At 36.6% G+C, this 12,523-nt stretch overlaps 1 long non-coding RNA gene across 1 annotated transcript; it reads right to left on the bottom strand.

The window, feature by feature from the left end:
• Positions 1-3,250: 3,250 nt before the first annotated feature.
• LOC148051578 (uncharacterized) lies at positions 3,251-5,247 on the bottom strand. Its single transcript, XR_015699508.1, has 3 exons — positions 5,127-5,247; positions 4,341-4,474; positions 3,251-3,356 (listed from the first exon to the last, which is right to left on the bottom strand). It is a non-coding gene; the product is annotated as an uncharacterized LOC148051578 (long non-coding RNA).
• Positions 5,248-12,523: the final 7,276 nt, after the last annotated feature.

The following is a 12,523-nucleotide window of genomic DNA, read 5'->3' as shown; positions in this document are numbered from 1 at the left end:
AAGACCTGAAGTTTGACTCTCCCCATTCCCAGGCTGAGTCAGGAGGACTGCCAGTTACTGTAATTTTGATTAGAAAATAACAGAGCTAATAAGAGGGGAGCCACACAGGGTTCTTCCGCATACCGTTTTTGTGAGAACAAATACGTTTTCAGGTTCCGTTTGAGGTTTAGGTATGATTTCACATCAGTTCTTATTTCAACTTTTCTTAGTTTTCACCTGGTTTTACTAGAATTCCTAAAGTTTTACTTCATACATTTGCTCACTTACACTTTATCTCTTTCAGATCGCAGGTACGGTTTCATTCTTGGCACACTACGCACAGCTACCGAAGCATGTTAGCAATTAGGGAAGTCCATGATTTGGCTGCAAGAAATAAGAGTTGCAGATCTTCACATTGGATGAAAATGGATCACTATTGTAGCTGACACTTGGCTCTCCAGAAACATTTTCCCACTGGGTATTTTGTCATACTGCATTGTTAGGAAAGAAAATCTTCTACAGAAGCACGAGACTGTCATTGATCGCTGTCACCAGTCCTTCATGAAAAATCACAGCTAACTTCAAAAAGGGCTTTGAAGTAAAAGGACACGTATACCAATAATAATTGGATAACAGCTTTCACTTTCCTTTCCTGAGCTCTCTCCTGGGACCTTTCCCTCACCTTTTTACTCTGTCTCTCACTCCATTCCTTTCCGAAGCCTCAGATTTTGACCACTGCACCCCTCTCCTCTCTATTTTATGCCACACGTGTAAAAAACCCATGGCTCCACCTGCTTTACAGCTAGACTATGCATTTCTTTCTCATTAGCACATATCAGATATAATTACAGTTTTCAACAGTATGGGAAAATAATGTGAATGGGATCCATATGTTCAAAATAAAGCTCAGTGTTTTGTTTACATATTTCACGAATTAAGGCACTCTTTTTTTCCTTAGCTGCTGGTAGATTATCTTGATAATCGTCATGCATGATAGCTACTATTTGTCGCTATGTAAAATTAAATTATCACGTGTGTAATCAAGTTGGAGATTTTCTCTGCAAGAGATACACATCACAGGAAAAGAATATGTATTAAAAATCTCTTTGCTTTTTCACAGAGGAAATAAAAGTACCTAACTATGATTCTACCTGTATTACTAATGAATTTGGAATGAACAATGAAAAAACTGAATCCTCTACCAGTGATATGATTTTCAAAACTAATGTCTTCACAGAAACATGGTAGGTTGAGTAACACAAGACCACCATTAGGAATAGAAAATCTTGAGAGAAGTAATAAAGAGGGATGTTTACAATTTGTATTTCAGCATGAGTAGAAATTTCACCAAATAGCATTCATTACTATAACAGGGTACCCAGTTTTCTTCTTCAAATTTAGAAGCTGGATGCTTAAAATAAATACCTGTTTGTTGCCTACTTAATCAAATATCTGAAGAGTCAAAAAGAACCATTAGATCATGCAGTTAAATTAGTGATGAAAATTATCTTGCTCTACTTTTCTAGAATTCTTCATTGTAATTAATTTTGCTGGTTTTTGTCCTGATAGTGAAGTGCATTTTGAATTAGGCATCTGATATCAAGTAAAGGCTATTACAACACACACAGCTGAAGACGCATTTGGTGGTAACATGTTCTCTATTTTAGTACTTAAAATACACCTTTATATCTGGGTTGCCTTGTACTTTATGTCATACAAAATTATTTCAAGTTCAACACCTCCATTGTTTGCAGTAATCCTTTTAATATTCAGCATGGAGAGAGCCAACAGGTCACAAAAGTGACTTTCCCTTGTACTGTGAAATTTCATTTGGATTTGAAAAAAAGCTCTGAGCTCATGGGGCTGTGACCTCAGTCGTGAAGTCCGTAATTTCTAGTGTTCATCAGCCAGAGGGCGACGAGCTCCTCCGTCTCACGACCAACCTCATCAACAACCACATCCCTTGAGACTGAGTTTTAGAAAGGGCAGCTCTGCAGCTCAGATGGTTAACATCGATGTAAAAACTCTTCATAGCCAAATCTCTAATAATAATGCATAGTGACATTGTTATATTTGTACATAATGGCATTTTGTTCACACTGAGTTGCTTTTTTTCCATTAAAAAATAGGCACCTTCAAATAGAAGATGTTTCACCCCAGGGAATGAAGATCAGTCCTGACTTTAGGATACCCTGCCCTCTAAGCCTCTTATTTACCAGGTTAAATCTGCCTTGATATCATTTTAAACAGCTCTCCCCCTCTCAAAGTTCTCTCTCTGTAAGATGGAAATAGTAGCCCTGTATGTCAAAAGGTGATAAACACCTTAATATTCTTCAGGTACCTAGCTGGTACATTGATGGATGTCCTAAATGAGACCAAAAGCAAATGTATAATTCCACATTTAATTCAAGCCTTAAAGATGTGAAAGGGATCTGCAATGAATAATGAGAAGAAAGAAGAAATAGTAGGAAACTGCCTAGAGTATGTGTGAACATGTAATTAAAGACTGTACCTTAATGCAAAAGGCAGATGAATTAGAACTGCAAATCCACTTACTGTTAGCACTCCTTGCTTCAGAGAACTTCACAGATTAATGTTCTTTTAATGCATTTCCAAGTAATGATGTACAAGCCTGTATATATATAAATATATATATTTATTATATATATTACAAGCCTATAAATATATAAATATATATATTTAAGCATTGAATGAGCAATGGATCAAATCTTTGATTCAGGAGAGATTTACTGTATAACAACTACAGGAAATAAAACCTGGATAAGAAATGCCTTTTGTACTGAAAATTAATTTCAAAGCCATCATCAATTTATTCATGAAGCTCTAATAAAAAGGACAGATTTTGCTTTCCAAGTTAAAATTAAAACAGTTGTTATAAAAAAACCCACACCATTATCTTAAACTCATTTTAACCAACTCAGTCAAAAACTTCATTTATTACAAACTGTAACTTTGCGGTCATACTCTTATCTTTATTTCCCCACTATTACGATGATTTACTCAGCTGCCACCCCATGCCACGCATTCCCTCTGGGTGCATCTCCCCTACCCTCTTGGTGATCTCCTGATGGAGTTCAGACCTGGTCTACCCGTTACCCACACTGCAAACATGGTGGTGCACATTTGAGTCCTGCTCTCAAGCTTTCAGGCTCACTGCAGACAGGGTTGAGGACAGGCTGGAAAACACATGGGGATGGTGGGAACACTCAATTTCTGAGTTTTTATGTAGTGTGGATATGACCCCACCATACCTGCTGCTACCTCATTTGATGGCTCGCTTGCCTTCCCCAAAGGTCTGGTGCCCTTGTGCAGCCCTCTGTACCCACACCAACGGTAAGACTCCCCACTGGGATGTCCTGTGTTGGGGAAAAAAAGGCAAAAAGGAGAAAAAAACAAAACAAAAATGAGACTACGCACTCAAGGACAACTATGGTCTAGGTAGATAGTGACTCTTTTCCCTCAAAGGCCTCCTCAGATGCTACCCACTCTGCCCCTTCCCTCTCCTTGCAGATACCAGAGTTTGCTACATAACAGGATGCACATTAGAACTGCTCTTCAGCTGATGTTAATTCAGCTCAGTTAATTCAAAGCTCCAATGAAGGGAGGAACAAAGGGTAAAATAAATAAAAATAATGAACCAATTGCTCAGTTAGTGTAATTGCATAGGCTTCAATAGAACTACACTAATTTCCAGCAGCTGGAGTTCTGGCTCTTTATTTTTATTTACTTTACCTCCTGTTCTTAATTTCCTACCCTCCCATTTGTTTGTTATTTTCATGTTCTATGGTGGCTTCATTTGTAGTGTAAATTCCTTGAGGAACCACGCCTTTTTTTTTTAAACAGCCATGCAAGTCTAGGACACAAAGTAAATGCATTCCACCATATGACAGGTAGGAGAGATGTGCTAGGTATAGACACAGTATAGAGCTGGAACGAAAAATATATCCAAATCAGGCTCCGCATATATTTTCTACCTTGGACAAGACCTTATTTCATATACAATGTTCATTGTTCCATTTCACAATTTATGACTCAGGAATAATTTTTTTTGGTCAGGTGTTTGTGTAAAATAGCCTTCATATGTTTCTGGGCAGACTTGCTTTGGTCCCTTGAAAATATGATAAAATAATAGACATATTTCTTAATGACTATCATTTAAATTGACTGTATAACCTCCTCCCCTTCCAACTCTTTGAGTAAGATTGGGGTAGACAGCATGCAAACAGATACGGAGATGCACTGAAATACCGTATAGTGCCCCTCACTTCCCTAATAGTCCCCAAAGGCCTCACTACTCATTGACAACCAAAAATATATTGCTAATGATTATTACGACCAACCTGTGACAGAGCTCCTCAAAATTGGTAAATTAATAAATCGACCTCTCCTTGAAAGTTCTTTCTGAATAGCCAAGGTGAGGTTGATAAAAATATTTTTGTGTGTGTTCTCATTTTTTCTCAGGAACTGTAATATCCTAGACATCAGAAAATTAGGTATCATTAACTATTGTATAACAACCATTGCAAATTACCAGCTTATTTAATACACTTGCATGTGGCATTAGTTTTGTCATTTTTTGGAAAAAAAAAAAAAAAATCTGTAAAGCAATAACAATTCCTAGTCAAATAGTTCTCTCCGTACCAGTTGCACAAAATGCTTAGGACTAGGACTCAAAGGACATAAAACCTGCAATCTTGTAATGAAAATGTGATTAGACCTTGACTGTTCCCATGGGGAGGAAAGGCTTTTCTAATACAAACTGTGCCTGTAGCTGGCCGGCCAGTACACGTGCAGCAGGGGGCTGGGATTCAGCATACACCATTACTGCGCAGAAGTATGAAGTTTGATTTTTTCCTCTAAATCACTCTGAATTATCTTTCTGCAGCTAAAGACACAGGTTACAAAGATAGTTCTTGCTTTTTACTCTTGCTCTCTCTAGCAATTTTCAATTATATTCCTCAGATCTATCATCAGCAGCTAATACTGAAATATGCTAACGTATAACACAAAACAGTGTTTTGCTTTCCCCTTACTTTCATCCTCTCTGTTTGTACAGTGCTTCCACAGGTAAAGCAGAAACTTCAGGTCACAATCTGTCAAGATATTTTTGAGATATAAGTTTTTACCTTGGAGTTGTATTATGTGGCCAACATAACGATAAAATATCATATCTTCATTTTCTAACAATGCGTAGGGATGATGTCTTGAACAATGTTTCAGGTCAAAGCAATCTCACGTCATGGTTTCTGTAGCAGAAGTTACAATCTTCCTCTACAAGCCAAATTCATTATCAAACTGGTGATATTCAGTACTATCAATGACATTTTAAATATAAATAACAAAGCATTTCTATATTTTAGTCCTAAAGCTAGACTTATTATGCAAACCTGCTCATAACTTTCAAAATAACATATTTTCAGTTAAGTGGAAATACCAATGTATCCCTTCACAAAAAAAAAACAAAACCAAAAAACCACAAAAAAAACCCAACGGATTTAAATAGACTCTAAATCATTGTGTCACCCACATTCAAAGGTTTTGCTTAGAGTTATTTTTGCAGACCATTTTCATATAAATATGTCATAAACATTTTCCCACTAGGTTTCCATTTCCTTATACACAAATGCCATTCTGAGATATAATTTACAGAATATCATCCCGCTATTTTATACTGATGTGGCAGGTGGAGGAAAGTGTGAAAAAAATTGGTTTGTGGCAGAAAGACTGATTACCAAGGAACCTGGTGCTACAGTGTTTTAAAAGAGGACTCATATGTCAGAAATTAGGTTATTTAAATAGTAGGTATGAATCAGATTTTTGACAGAAGAGTATTAGCGTTATTTTCACATGAATCTGTTTCTTCTAAGGTTTTGCATTAAAACTTGTAGATGATGTAAGGAGCATAAAATAATGCAAAATTCACCCCATCTCCCACAGATCAAAAGCCCCAGTATTCCCCCTGAAATTAAGCTAGCACTCCTGTAAGGGTTTAACAAGGAGAGCGGGTCAAAGACTAAGCTGAAGACGGAAGCTGCAATGGAAGTTGTAAAATTTGGTCTGGGGACTCTTACAGAGCCAGTAGTTAATGAGTTTAGTCCAGCAGTAAATCAGGAAAGGTCTAACAGCAAAGGGACTAAAGAGCTCAATGTTGTCTATAGTGTTGTTCTTGTATTTCAAGAGCTTTCACTCTCAAAGTCGTTAGGGTAGACGAATTTGTTCAAACAAATCCTCAAGGGTTATCAGACAGGAAGAAGAGTCTAATTTCTTCAGTACAGACTTTATCCAGTTTATGATTCTTCTGAAATGTCTTTGCATATACATATTTATATATATTTACTGTGAGAACCCTTTCCATGAGAGAAGATATAAACAGCTTTTACTAATAATTCATTAAAATTTATAATAGCTTTACACTGTAAATATCTGTATTAAAATGTTCCTAAAAATAACTAATTTTATTGCTGGCATAAAAATGACTTGAAATTTATTTCTCTTATCTCCGTTATTTTGTGCTAGAGAGGTCTGCATGCGCTTCTAATGTTAGCACTCATTAAAGTCTTAGTCTTAAAATCCCTGGTGAGACAGAGTGTTTTCCTGGGATGAAGCCTACCTAAATGAGAACAGACAGATCTGGTGAAGCAGGAGACAGGGAACTTAGGAGTTAAGGGGTTTATTAAATTTGTTTTGCTCTTGTCTTCTGCTTTTGTACTAAGCCTTTCAAAAATTGCATCTTACTAATTGTCACAAAAAGCTCAGCCATAAGTTCATCTCGATACAACCTATGCAAGACCTCTAAATAAAGTTTATTGTATGGAACATACAAGTTTCATCATATTCCATTTTTAGTTGTAAAAATACAATCTTAATAATAAATTCTAATATTCCAGTATCAGTATAATTAAATTCAAAACCAGTCCAATTTAACTAGAGACTAAAGAGTTTATTCATAAGTTATTAATCCCATTGTCAGCAGCATTTTTCCTATAATATACTTACTTTTACTGTTCCTGAAATCTGTGAAGTAAAAATATAACAAAAACTTAAAACCAATTACCCCTAGATAATTTATCATGCTATAAATTCCTACCACACATATAAAACCTGGAAGTATCATTTACAATGTGTATTTCCCAATTATTAATTGTTGCTGTCATTATTAATTATTTTGTGCTGTCATGTAGGAACTGAAGTTATCAATTAAAGTAAAATGAGAACTCATCCCATTTGACTCAATCTGGTCACATAATTAGCACTCATTTATAGACTCTTCCATTAATGGTGTCACTCCATTTACAGACTGCTATAGGGAGGGGAAATAAATGTCCCAGATTGTTTCAGACCTATATAACGTGCAAATGGCAATTCCAGGTATAGTGATAATGCCATTTATAGCGCAGTTCTGTGGGAAAAAAATGAGTTCATTGTAACTATGCCATATATTTTTATTAACCTTTCTACTGCAGCTGAGATACTGATGTGCCTATGCACCTTTAACAGTCAAGGCAGGAGTCTCTGGATATTGAAGTTTTCCAATTTTAGGAAAGAAAATTAATTATTTTCCTGTAACAATAAAGTTTGGGGAACCCAGAGTGCATCTTTATAACTAGTCGATTATAAATATATGTTTAAAGTGCTTCCAGTGCCACAAAATACAATATGCTATCTGTTCCTGTAAAGTAAATGTTATGTTACTGTAGCACACACCATGTTCCTTGTCCTGCTAATAGTTTAAAATAGATTCCTCACAAGTAGACAAGGGTTTTTTATGTATAAATTCTTACTGCTCAATGACACCAAGTAAAAGAAAGATGGAAAACCTAAAAGTTTTAGGTTTTCTTTTTGCCTTTCCCAAATATAAAGCCCTTTTCCATGGCACATATTGTTTACTCATTCAGCACTGCATGAATTTTGGCCCATTTTAGGGGCTGAAGACAGTATAAATGTGCATAACTAACAGTTTGCCTTTGAATGTCTTTTGCTCAGACTCAATTATTTGTAGCAAGAAGTAATACCTGCAAGTCACCACTGTGCAACAACTACGGACACTTAAATTCCATTTAGTTTTTTCAGAGGGTAGAAAAGGAATAGAAGTAGATTGCTGAACTTCAAGGAGCAGATTTTGTTGTATGCTAACATTACAAAGAACAGAATTAAAAATATATTCTGCTAAAGGGATTCATCTGAATAAATATTTAAAACTCCAGAATTTTGAAACTCAAGCCCATAATCCTTCTGTTTATATACTACATGTAGTATCAGTTACATTTTATCAGAAATCCATTTTCTTTTGAAAATGGATAAATGAAGCAAATGAAAAAAAACCCAAAAAACAAAAAACAAACAAGGAAAAAGATATTTATGAACTCTGAATTATATTTTTTTAAAGTTCAGAGTTTTAAAACTGAACTTTAAGACCACTCGAATTTTAAAAAACAAATAGGGAAACATCTGAAAATATGCTTTTTTCTTCTCTTTCAGATGGTATGTGAAAACCTTTCAACAAATACATGTCTCTTCATTTGTACAACAGTTTCAAATTACAAACTGCATTCTCTAAGTATTACAGAAAACCATTGTATTTGGTGGCAGTATTAAATTTCTTTTTTCTTTAGCCTAGGATGTGTACTAGTCAAAGCAGAACTACTTGGACAACGACACATACAGGACTGTTTACCCATGATTAATATAGCACATATTAATCACGCGTGAGCAGTATGTGTAGACAGATAAGGGGTTGACTGCAAGCCCCAAGTTTACCTCTGTGATCTGTAAATTATCTCCAGTCAACCACATGAATGCTTCCTCCAAGCACAAAGAGATGGAAGGACAGATCGACTCTGAATATTAAACAAATCAGTTTTTGAAAGAAGCTCCTCAGATTTAAAGCTAAGCTATTTTTGCTCCCTTCTCCTCCCCAGGTTCCACAGCTTTTTTGACCTTACTGCTGCTTGACTGGGCCAGAGGACAGAAGCCTTTTTGTGTTCATTTAGTGACTACATAAAGCAGAAGAAACTTGGGACCATAATTGTCAAGTACTCTGGAAACAGTACCAGTTACATTTTATTCTAAATCAATAGACCTTCAAAATTATTGTTGAAAGCATATGAAATACCACAAAAAGAGAAACACTTACGAAATTGGAAAAAAAGGTGGGCAGAGGCATAATACACCCTACTATCCCTTTTCTCCTCCTGTCAGCATCTGCAGTAGAGTCAGGAGCTGGGTGGAAATGAGTCTACCATACTAGAGAAAAAAACCCTCCACTGACTGAAAGAACTGCTGCAAGGTGGATGGGGACAAGATACACATGGATCTGAGAACATATCTCCGTCATCTTTTGCAGGCACCATCATTTTGTCACTGTTATTGTTCTCCATGGAAAAAGAATGTAAAGACCTTCAACGTTCAACCTGCCCTTATACGAAATTTGTAAATATGTAAATGTTCGTCCTTGGGTTCTCTCAGACAGTAATTCCTACAAATCTAAGGGTCATATTCAGAGATAAAATACTGTAAATAGCAGCAGTGTTTATTCATTAAAACAGTTTACGTCACCACAGTTCTTGCTGATTTTAAGATAAAACAGAATCTGTGACTCAAGATACTTTAAAGTCTGAATTTGGTGTAGTCATAAAATAATCCAAAACAAGGGAAATACTGGATCTGCTGTGTTATCTGATAGCAATTAAAGAACGTGTAAATGGCTGCCTGGAACACCTTCAGTGTCTTAATCCAACCTGGAATCCTAGTTTGCATTTCTCACATGAATATTCGCTACATCTTAGGAAGCCTTTTTTGCTGTTTGCCAACTTTGCTCCTAGTGGCAGATTGAAAGGGACAAGCAAATTTTTCTAAGCACCCTGAATGCTAGATTCTAGATGTGGTACTCTGAAATATCTCTAAAAAAGCCATTTTATTTCAAATTCAAAATGTAAGAGCATTATGCTTCCATTTCTGCAGTGCCTGGGAAACTGTCCAAATAAAACCCAGGGTTGTACTATCCACATTTTGCAAACGTTTCCCAACGTTCTACGCTTTTTTTCCATAAGTATTGTAGCCAAATAATTTCTATCCAAATTAGCAACAGCCACTCATCCAGGAAAAAAGTTAACATTTTGACATGTCAAACTTTTGGAGCAGAAGAAGATGAGGAAGAGGGAGAGCTTTCTGTCAAATGCCTACTCTTCTTGTGGATCACGCAGAGACACCGATTTCATCAGCTCACAGCTGAAGCTCCACTGGCACTGTGATAATAAAACATTGTGCCTTTGTGCACTTTTAAGTAGGTAAGACAATAAAGAGAGAAATATACATGTTCCTTGTAAGGCATATGAAACTTTTTGACTATAAAACACCAGCATTCCCCCTCTTTAGCACTAGACATAATCCTTTCTTTTTAGCGTGAAGCTTGGATCATTTCTGAATTTTTTTTATCCCAGTACCTTGTCCTCTAACATACCACCCAGGCAGGCTTTTGGGTAGACCTTGTGTGTGTTTGGGTCACAGAAAAAGAAAATTAGTCCCTCTGCTTTTCATGTTATTGAGAGTTTGGGACTGCAGTGCATGCTGTTAATATTGACATTCCCAGATGCACAACTATTGTTCTCCTTCGAATTTTTCTTATTACTAGTCAGGGCAACTGGTTTTGGACTTCTTCATGGACTTTAAAAAAGAATAATCACAGGCTTGTTCCTGTTCCCATTTAAACTAACAAAAGTTTTGCCACGACTTCAGTAGAGTCCTGCGCCCTCGAGAAGGACTTTCACAACATTCAGCTTCAGCTTTTGAAGTTCCACATGGTTCAACTCAAATGTTGAGTCACTTGGGAGGAGCAATTTTTCACATTCTTCTTTGCACACCAAAATTCACATTCCAAAAATTGTAGAGGCCAGTTTAAAATAGAACTAATTTTACCAAACATGCCACCCTTTTTTCCCCACTTTTCCCCTAATACCTGCTGTTTGCTGTGACCTTGGCAAGTTCACATCTCACTTGCCGTTATTTCGAGAGGAGGTGGTCACTATAAGAGCAAACCAGCAATAATGTGCTCTGTGTCACTGAGCACCAGTTAATTTGTATAGATTTGCCTATCAAAAATACAGGAGCTGGGGGTGGCTTTTATCTCCTTACAGTCTCACTATACTCTGGCTAAAAATATTATCTGAAAGTTGACTCCTTCCAGAACAATAATATTGATGTTTGACTGGACCGCCTTCTGTGTGCATGACCTACCCACAAGATGCATCCAGCTAGTGGAAAGCTCTTCTATTTAACCACCAAAATGTACCGTCACTACACTTTTGCTCTAGACTGACCACGTGCATAATCTTCTTGTGAACCACATCTCCACTCAAAAGGAATAAACTCATATTATACTTTTAAAGAAGTGTGAATAGGGATTTATACTGTCTGAAGAAGTCACTTTCACATGAAAATCGTTTGTGCAATCATTTCCACTTCAGTGCAGGAATAGGATGATGTTCTCCCATGATGCCAAGGAAAATAGTATGGCTGCTGCGGCAAGGGTGAAACAGCTTTCGCTGGGGAAGCTGACATGTTATTTCTTTTGCAAAAACCTTCAGAACTTTCTGAAAAGGGACTCGGTATTTGGTGAAGCATTAAGGACTTTTTGGAAAATGTGCTTTGCTTCATAAGAAGTTACTCAGAATGTGGTTCAAAATGTGTTTTTCTAACTAAAGAGAAACGTGTGGTGCATATGAAAAAATACAGAAACCCATGAAAGATATCTTTGTTAAATGTCAGTGATATGTGTCTGTTATTTTTCTGTCTTGCAAGCTAATAAACTTAAGACCAGTTGCTTTACAGACAGGGTAGTTATTAGCTCTCAGTAGAAAATAATGTACCACAGGGAATTTACAGTATAAGAAAAATGCTCTTAAATATTTGGGGCCATCTGAGCCACCCAGGGTAAGTGTTTTCTGGCAGTAGAGGTGTTATTGTTGCCATAGCCCTGCCACATGATGTTATTCTCCTAAGTAAAATGTAGTTTTCCTGTTAAAGAGCTCTGCTTAAGCCCAGCAGCAAGTAGCCATGATTTCCTTCTCATACCCGGGATGGAAGAGATGGTTTTGAGGGTTGTGCAGCAGTGGTAAAGGAAAAGAGCAAAATTGCAATCTGTGGTTTAAATAAAGCAGGTGGACTGCAATAGAAAGGCATTTCATTTCTGACCGTGCTCACAGAAAAAGGAGTAGTTGAAGGACTATACTATTGATTACAGTGACCGTAAAAGGCAAACTTGTTGCTTCTGTCTTTCAGAAAGAAGACTTCCAATCACAAAAATAAGATGCTACAAAAACAAATCTATGAGAAGGTATCTAACCCTAATGGTTTTATTTTCATGGAACCTCCTTTTTGCTATTAGGTGTCTTCTGGTTTTTCTTAATTGTAACTTGAATCTAGGTATTGAAGATCCAGATTGCCAATAAGAACAGCTATTGTTGAAAGCCCAACAGCCAGCCTATGTGGTGATTGTCGGGATTTAGCAACCACCTTCCAGACACAA

This window comes from Nipponia nippon, unplaced genomic scaffold (assembly GCF_047370975.1).
Source record: "Nipponia nippon isolate SJK-2023a ecotype South Korea unplaced genomic scaffold, ASM4737097v1 scaffold_6, whole genome shotgun sequence".
Lineage (NCBI taxonomy): Eukaryota > Metazoa > Chordata > Aves > Pelecaniformes > Threskiornithidae > Nipponia > Nipponia nippon.
The sequence above is the reverse complement of the archived record's forward strand: the minus strand, read 5'-3'. Positions and strand labels throughout refer to the sequence as shown.